Source organism: Urocitellus parryii, chromosome 7 (genome assembly GCF_045843805.1).
Source record: "Urocitellus parryii isolate mUroPar1 chromosome 7, mUroPar1.hap1, whole genome shotgun sequence".
Taxonomy (NCBI): domain Eukaryota; kingdom Metazoa; phylum Chordata; class Mammalia; order Rodentia; family Sciuridae; genus Urocitellus; species Urocitellus parryii.
In genome coordinates this window covers 91,265,424-91,274,337 of record NC_135537.1, presented here as the reverse complement: position 1 = coordinate 91,274,337, position 8,914 = coordinate 91,265,424, and positions in this window count along the sequence as shown.

Below are 8,914 nucleotides of genomic sequence, written 5' to 3'. Positions count from 1 at the left end.
GAAACAGGGGCCCTCGGGACCTGCTCTGGCCCCTCTGGACACACTCCAGGCCTTTAAACCTCCTGAGGAAGAGAGACCTCTGGAGAGGGGGATCAACCTAGGTGGCCCTGGGGGGCACTTCATTCTAGTGGTTGGAGCAGACAGGCGTTAACTTCTCCTTAAATCCCACACAAATGACAGTAAAGGCAGAAAAAGCACAAAAAGACCAGGAGAAGAAGCACAGAGACAGGAAAAAATTAATAACAACAGTTTGAAAGGGGAAAGGGGAATGGACTGATGATATTTAACTCAGCAGGAGGAAGAGAGAGGAGAGGGGGAGAGGGTTCAGTCATTGCTGCAGAACCTCAGAGAGGCTCAGGAATTGGGGTACTAGATATTTCTGACTGCGAAGGTACACTGCCAGCTGCAAACAGGGAGGTGGCCAGCATCTGGGAGTGTTGTAACCTCCAGCCCCCTCCGCAGAGCACATCTGTGGTTTGCATTGCCTACTCTCTGAATGTCCACCCTTGAACACTTCTCCCTCATACTAGAAGTTTCCTCTCTGACCAGTGGAAGCAGAGACTCAGCACTGGACCCAGATGAGGGTGGGGGACATGTAGAGCCCACTCACCTAACAGGAGCTAAACCCTGCCCTGTCAAATGACACTGCAAGGGCCTTTGCATTTTGGAATGGGAGGCCATTCCTAGAATTGCAGAATTTTACCAGTTTCCAGGTTGGAATTCATAGTTTGGCTTCTTTTAAAACTGGTGAGCCAGCTGCTATTCTCACACCCATCTCCATTTTTTTTTCACTGACTGAAAGGGAGAATCCTGTGGAGGGGCATGCAGAAGGGAGGAACATCAGGGGGGGACCCAGCAAGGAGGGAGTACTCCACAGGCAGCTACCACAAGGTGTGATTTTGGCATATTCTGGGGATATGCCAGAATATGCCAAAATCTCCTGGGCTGGTGCAGAGATTGTGAGACTGAGAATGGGCAGCATGTCTTCAAGGTCTTGCTCTGTCCTTAAGGTATTTGCTGTCCCTCCCTGCGGAGGGCTACACTTCCTTACCCTGTTGGCAGCGAACTTGCCACATGGCTTCCTTGACCAATGAACCGTGAGTGGAAGTGATGCGTGGTGCTTCTGAGGAGTAGCAATTACACAAGGCTTAGCTCTGTTAGACCACCACTGTTGGCTCCTTCTTCCTCCTCCACTATGAAACCAGCTTGCCCTGATTGTTATGGCTTGAATCTGGAATGTTCCCCCAGAGTCTCATGTGTTGAAGATTTGGTCCCCAAAGCAGCAATGTTCAGGGCTTTTATGAAATGATTGGGTCATCAGAGTTCTGACCCCATCAGTGGATTAATCCATTTAATAGATTAATAGTCTGAATGGAGTATTGGGAGGTAGTAGAAACTTTAGGCAGGTGGGACTCCCCTGAAGGAAGCAGGTCTCGGGGCCATGCCCTTGGAGACTATATCTTGTCCCTGGACCTTTTCCACTGTCTTTCTCTCCTTCCTGGATGCCATGAACTGACAAGATTTCTTCTACCACCTCCTTCCACAATGATGTTCTGCCTCATCTCAGGTCCAAATCAATGGAGCTGGTCAACCATGGACTGAAACCTCTGAAACTAGGAGACAAAATAAATCATTTCTCTCTTAAATTGTTTATGTTAGGTATTTTGATACTGATGGACACTGGGTCCTGGATCTTTCGTGTGTGTCCAGGGGTGAGGAGAACTAAACCTCTGTTGAGTTGTGTATCTGTGATTTTGGGGGCTGTTTGTTACTGCAGCATACCAGTAGCAAAAACTCTGAAAGAGCTCCGGTGACAGTGCTGTCAGGATAGGCAGGAGAGGCATTCTCTGTCTCCTGCAGGGATGATAACCTTTCCTGGCTCCCCAAAGACAGCTGTGTGGGCCTGATGATGGCACTCTTGGCCCAAGCAGGACCACCTTCCCAGAGGGTGCCAGCAGTGGTAGCATAAAGAAGTACCTCCTTCTCATGGACTGTGGGCTATTGATGTGTACAAGGAGGCCAGAATGGGAGGACAGGAGGAGAGCATCTCCCTTGGGGAATCCTAGCCATGTACCAGAACTTTGCAAGGCCCGGAAGCTCCTGTGTAGGAATGTGGGAGCAATGAATGACCCCGAAAGAATCGGGACACTAACGATGCCAATTATGAGTTTCCCTTTCTCTATTCTTTTTTTTTAACTTTATTTGTTTATTTTTGTGTGTGATGCTGAGGCTCAAACCCAGCGCCTCCCGTGTGCTAGGCAAGTGCTCTACCACTGAGCCACAACCCAGCCCCTCCTCTCTCAACTCTGAATGTACTTCTACATTGGGCTTTTTGATGCTTACCACAGCAGGGGACGTGGGAGGACACTGAGAAACATGGACAATGACCTCAGAATGTCTGTCCCAAGCGCCAGGAGCCGGAGGGTTGATAAACATGTACTCGTTGAGCGCCAGTGTTATGCTCCAAATTGTACGAGTGTTGTGAAAGATACAAGATACATAAAATAAGGTGCTGCCCTCAGAGTGCAATCATAAGAGGGCTCTAGGGGACAACGTGCAGATCCAGGGAAGGAACATGTTACGAAAGGCAGAGGGTTTGAAAGGACCAGACTTCTGCCCTGCACAGGCTCACACCAGTGATCCAGGTGTCCCTGGGGCTGACACAGGTGCCAGGTCTGACCTCCTCCTGGTGGAGAGGTGGGGCTGCAAGGAGTTTACCCCTTTTGCAAAGTCACAGCAAATTACAGATGTCAGAGACTGGGGCTGGGGCTGGGGCTGAATGGCAGAGCACTTGCCTAGCATATAAGAGGCACTGGGTTTAATCCTCAGCACCACATAAAGAGAAACAAATAAAATAAAGTCATTGTGTCCATCTACAACTACAAAAAAAATTAAAATTAAGAAAAAAAGATGGCAGAGACAATGTCAGATTTCCAGGAACCAACACTTTTTTTCTCCATAAGAGCAAACAGAATAGCTGAAATTAATAGGATGGAGAATGTCAAATATAAGTGCCACCCAGGGACCAAGTCTTGAACACACAGGACTTTTGGGGACACTCAAGAGGAAACTGAAAAGGTGCCCGATATAATTAATGCTGGACTGAGGAGGAGAGAGTGGCTCATTACATATTCACTGCTGGCCGCCTTGGGACAGAACTGTAACCCACTGGCCCCTGGGACAGCAGCTGCTGTGATGCTTCTTTTACATGGTAGTGGATTCTGTACTCACCCTTCCCTGCGCTCTCTCTGGGCCACTGTGAAGCCAGGTGTCCAGTGTGCGGGTGTCCCCAGGGCCTCTCCTGGGCCTCTCCAGGTTTCTGGCCTGCTCGATCCTCTGGCATTCAGGAGCCTTCAGAAGGACTGACTTCCACAGGTCAGAAATACACTCATGCAGTGAGTTCAGATCCCCTGACATTTGGTTTGGGGAAGGGACAGACCACCTGCTTTTGTCTATAACTTAATGGGTGCTCCAGGACATTTCTGGGGTGGAAGGAGTATTAACCTTGCCAAGTGGAGGTAAAGTCCAGCTATTTCCCATTTAAAACCTTTAAAAGTAACTGTCCATTCCAGAACCTCCCCTCCCTGTCTTCCCACTCGGGTTGCCCTCTTTCTTGGTGTTGATGATGCTCCCTGCAAAGTCCCACCCCTGTTTTGGCTGGATCTGGCTTCTAGTTGGTCCCACAGCCCAGGCCCACAGAGCCCACTCAGGGCGGGGGCCCACCTCTGCTCTTGCCCTCCCCGGGTCCTGGGGCTTCTGTGTTTCATCTAGGTAAGGAGGCCATCCCCTCATGCCTGGCTTCACGGACCAGACGTGACACCCCACGAGGGGCCCTGCAACTTGACTGTGGACACACGGGTTACATATACATGACCCAGACCCATCCTTCATCCAAGGAAATTCAATTTTAAATCTGCTTCAGGTCTCTTCTAGCCAAGAAGTCTTTTCTTCTGCTTGTCAAGTCAAAGAAGTGTCTCTGGAGCCTATTTTGTCTGTCAAAGAACCTTCTTTCTCTTTCTTTTTTCCAATTCTCTCTGTGCAGTATAACTGAAGGGGAATTCTCTTTGCAGTGTCTAATCAAATGCAGAAACATAAGAGAAATCTCAAACCCACAAGACAGCAAGTTTGTTCCTGCAAGCTAAGTAACATGGAGAGACTACAGTGGGCCCTTCGTGTCTTGGGTTCTACGTCCTGAGATTCAACCAACTGCAGAATACAATATTTAGGGGGAGGAATTGCATCTGTACCAAATATGTGCAAAGATTTGTTTCTTTATTCCCTACAGAATATAGTATAATGACTATTTCCATAGCATTTACATTGTAGTAGGTTTATAAGCAAAATAGGGATGATTTAATTATGTAGAACAACGTGTACAGGTTATATGAAAATACCATGCCACTTTTTCTTTTTTTGTACATGGATTGAACTCAGGGGCACTGGACCACTGAGCCACATCCCAGCCCTATTTTGTATTTTATTTAGAGACAGGGTCTCACTGAGTTGCTTAGTGCCTTGCTAAATTGCTGAGGCTGGCTTTGAACTCGAGTTCCTCCTGCCTCTGCCTCCTGATCTTCTGGGATTACAGGTGTACCATGCCATTTTATGTCAGTGACTTGCACATTGAGGCTTTTAGTGTCCAAGGGGATCCTGGGCCAATCCCCCAAGGATACCGAGGACAGCTGTCGTGTAAATGAAGAGACAGACAGGAAGCAGATGAGCTAAATGGCCATGCGTGATAAGCAGAGGGACTGGAGGAAGAACTAAATGAATAGGGAATGGCTGACAGCAGAATTATGGCCGACAAGTTTTGGCAGGGGGGACTCTGGCAGGGTGTGTGCTTGGGGCAAGTGAGCCTTCAGTCCCCCCATATCTGAGAGTATACCAGGTGGGAGGAAGAGGGCCCTAGCCACCAGCTCAGAGCCTCGGGGACACCTGGGTTAGTTTCTGTGGCCCTGACGTCCTCACCTGCCTGCTTCCCAGCTGGACTGGCCCCAGGGAGGACCCTGTCCTCCCACCACCACAGCCTCCTGTGGCTCTGAAGGTGCAGCTGCAGCAGCCTGGCACCCAGGCTGATGCTGGAAGTGGGAAGGCAAGCCCACCCAGGAGAGACAGGGAGGAGGCAGCAGTGAGCGGCTGGCCCACCTGTGACCATACAGCCCTGGCATCCTGAGAAGACGTGGTCATGGGGAAAAGTCTCCCCTGTATTCACTGACCTTCCCTTGTTCACACCCCCCACTCTGACTTCCCTGGGATACACCACCAAAATCAATGTCAACACACATGCTTTCCTGCAGGCCATTTCTTAGGGCACTGCTTGCCTGGCCCCTTCAGGGCATGCCTCGGCAGAGCCATGAGGGCTGAATACTGTCGGTTATGACTTCAGTGATTTTCTGGGACTGGTGCTAGAGAGTCACCTGGGTCTCTGTGGTAGTCTCTACCAAGCTACCACATGCTGGGTGACTTAGAACAACATAAACTCTCTCTCTCTCAGTGCTGAGGCCAGATGTCTGGCGTCCAGCTGCATTCCCAGCAAGGCTCTGGGGAGGTGCCTGCCTCTCTTCTTCTAGCTCCTGGCGTCCCTTGGCTTGTGGCCACATCACTCCAGTCTCTGCCTCCGCATTCACCTTACCTGAGCCTCTGCCTCATTCCTTATCAAGACACATATGGTGGCACTTAAGGGGCACTCAGAGAGTCCAGAATCTCCTCACCTCAAGATTCCACTTAATCACCTCAACAACTTCTGTTTTCCAAATAAGTCTGCCTCCTCAGTCTCCAGGGATCAGGGTGGGTCATACTTTTGAGAAGCCTTTTTTCACCTACTAGACTCTCCCTGCTCTCCTGGCTAAAGTGTACTGCAAGGAAGGAGGAAAAAAAGAATCCAATGAAACTCTGACTTCACAAGCCAACAATTCTGTGGAGAAGCTTTAGCAGGGAGAAGCCTAATGTTTCCACTTCTGATGACTTCTGGGACCCAGGAGGGACCCGACAGTCAATCTTCATGTCAACATGTGCTATTTCTTCCCTGAGAGAAACAGAATGGAACAGTTGAGTGTTGCTGGGTGGAAAGACGGGCTCGTGCAAGACCAGGACGGGCTGTGCGCTCCAGGCACCTGGAGCTGTGACCCGCACACCCAGCCTCTCCTGCCTCCCCTGGCTCATCTCTGCTCCTTTGGGTCCAGCAGTCCCAGCCTTGCCAGAGCTGGGGAGAAACTGACAGAGCTCCATTTGCAATCCACCTGTGGCAGGCTCATAAATCACACCACAGAAAACTAGCTCCTCATGGCAGCGGGCGGAGGAAAGCTCTGCTCAGAGACTGAAACACATGTGAGTGGACAGTAGGTTGTTTGCTTTTTCAGCAGGGGGTCATGTGTAAGAGGGTTTTGCACCGTGTTCTCTCAACTTTTAACGTTAATAAAACCAAGAATAATCATAGGCTTGTCCCCAGGTGTACAAGTCTGTGACTATGAAGTGTGACTTCAGGGGAGAAGGGACGGTCGTAATCCCCCATACTCCTCCCCTGCTGACCTTGAAAAGCCAACTAAGTTAAAACCTCAAATTCTACAAACCCTCCCTTTGAATTTGCCCATGGTCGAAATGTTAATATTGCTGGATACAGTCGCACTGTAAGCATGGCTCTGTTTGTACTCTTCTCCCAGTGATTTCCAAGAATGAGGTGAGTGTGACCTGAGATACTGCCGCAGATGGGACAAGGAGGTGCTGCTGAGGGTGGAGAGGAATAACAAGCCACAGTTGAGTTTCATACCTGGAGAGGGTCTATGTGTTTCTAACTTCACAGGAAAACCAACATGTTGTAAGTGAAACACATAAGCATGTGCATCCGTGTGAAGGTAAGTTCCCCAAAGAACTGTGGGTGATAGCTTCTACTTCCCCATCATGAGAAACCAGCAGCTGGAGAACCGGCTAGCTCCAAAACAACATTATCTCAAACAAGACGCATCTCTGCAGCTGAAGAGGGCTCTGGGGATGCCATGAAATAGACACAGATGGACAGAGGAAAGCTGAGCCTCAAAGGGCAGGGGTGTCCAGGGGAGGAAGGGAGTCACTAGTAACTCCAGAAGTAGAGCAGGAATCACCTAAGATGGCAGAGGCTGGATGAGAAGGAAGAGGCTGAGGGGCAGGGAGATGGGGTGGGAGTCACTGAGAGCAGGGAGAGTTGTCCTGAGACATGGTCCCTTGCGAACCTGAATCTGAGACTCTTACTTGGGGGATTCCGAGGTGATCTTTCATAGAGGAGAGGGAGTTCCTCTAGCTACTGGTGAAAACAGAGGTAGAGTCTCTTTGGAATCATAGTTTGTCTAAGTTGGTCCTGCCAGAATCCTACAAATAAAACCTACTGTACTGATAACTTCACAAAGAAAAATTGACAAATAAATGGAAAGGCAAGTCACTGCTAATTAGAGCTAACAGAAACAAGAGTCAACAGCCTTAGATCCCCAAGGATTACAGGTGTTTCTATATTTGCAACAACATGCAGAAGAGGTAAGTACAAAATGCTTAGAGAAGAGAGAATACACTTATAAAGACGGGTAGGCAACAAGAAACTGTCAGGCATGAATAGATTGAATCAGGAGGGAAAAAATGGAACTTCTAAAACTTATTACTTTAAATATCAAATTTTTAAAAAGCTCAATGGATCAGATAAACAGTAGATTGCAATCAAAGAGAGAATTAATGAACCGGACGATAAATCTGAAGAAGTTATCCAGAATGCAGCAGAGAAATAAAGAGATGAAAATGTGACAAAGTACAAAGGATATAAAAACTAGAATGAGAAGGTCTAGTAGAGAGGTTGGCCTAACGTCCCTGGGTTATGCCTACTTGGCCAATTGATTCTTTAAATAGTTTTATTAGAATACAACCACACTTGTTTGTTTATATATTGCCTCTGGCTTCTTTCACACTATAACTGAGTTGATTTGAATCCGTAGAGACTGTGTATCCTTCAAATTCAATAAAATATTTACCCTCTGGCCTTTTACAGAAAAAGTCTACTCCTGCCTTGATATATGTCTGGGAACCCAACGGGGATGAATGGAGAAGGGAAAAAAAATAGAGGCAATATTTTTAAAGAGAATGACTGAGTTTTCTAGAACTAATTGAAAACATAAACCCAATGGTCCAGATAGGACAACATATTCCCAGCAGGATAAACACAGGGTTATGTCTGCTTTGGTGCACTGAATTGTATTTCTCTAACCCACACCCAGTACCTGTGAATGTGAACTTACATGGAAATCAGGTCTTTGTAGATGTAATTAAGCTTAGGTTTTTGTTTTACTTTGTTTTGTTGTTTTTGAGGGCCTTTTTGTTTTGCTGTGTGTGTTTGTTTTGTGGTGCTGGGGACTGAACTCAGGGGCATGCACACTAAGCACTGAGCTGCATCCTCAGTCCTCAAGTTAAGGATTTTGAGATGAGATCATCCTGGAATTAGGTGGGTCCTAAATTCAATGACTGGTGTCTTTCTAAGGAAAAAATTAAAAAGTGTGGGAGGAAGGAGATAAAGAGGGAGTGGGAAGGAGGCCAGTGATACAGAGATTTTGTCTCTTGTCTAGAGACAAGAGCTATCCAAGCCAGCGGAGTCCTGGAGTCACCAAAGTTGTAAGAGGCAAGGAGGGATTCTCCCCTAGAGTCTTTGGAGGGGATAACTCTATTTTGAACTATGAGAGAATAAACTTCTGTGTTTTAAGCCACTCCATTTGGGGTGATTTGTTATGGCAGTGACGAGGAACTCAGATTTTGTTGTTTAGTGTGGTAGAGTGAAAACGATTCCAAGGTCTTCTTTGTTCCCACATCAGAAGATACCAAGTTCCTCAGCTCTTGAATCTGGCCTGGCCTGCGAGTGTTTAACCACAGAATGTTGAGAAGTGACGCTCCCCCAGCTCCAGGACTA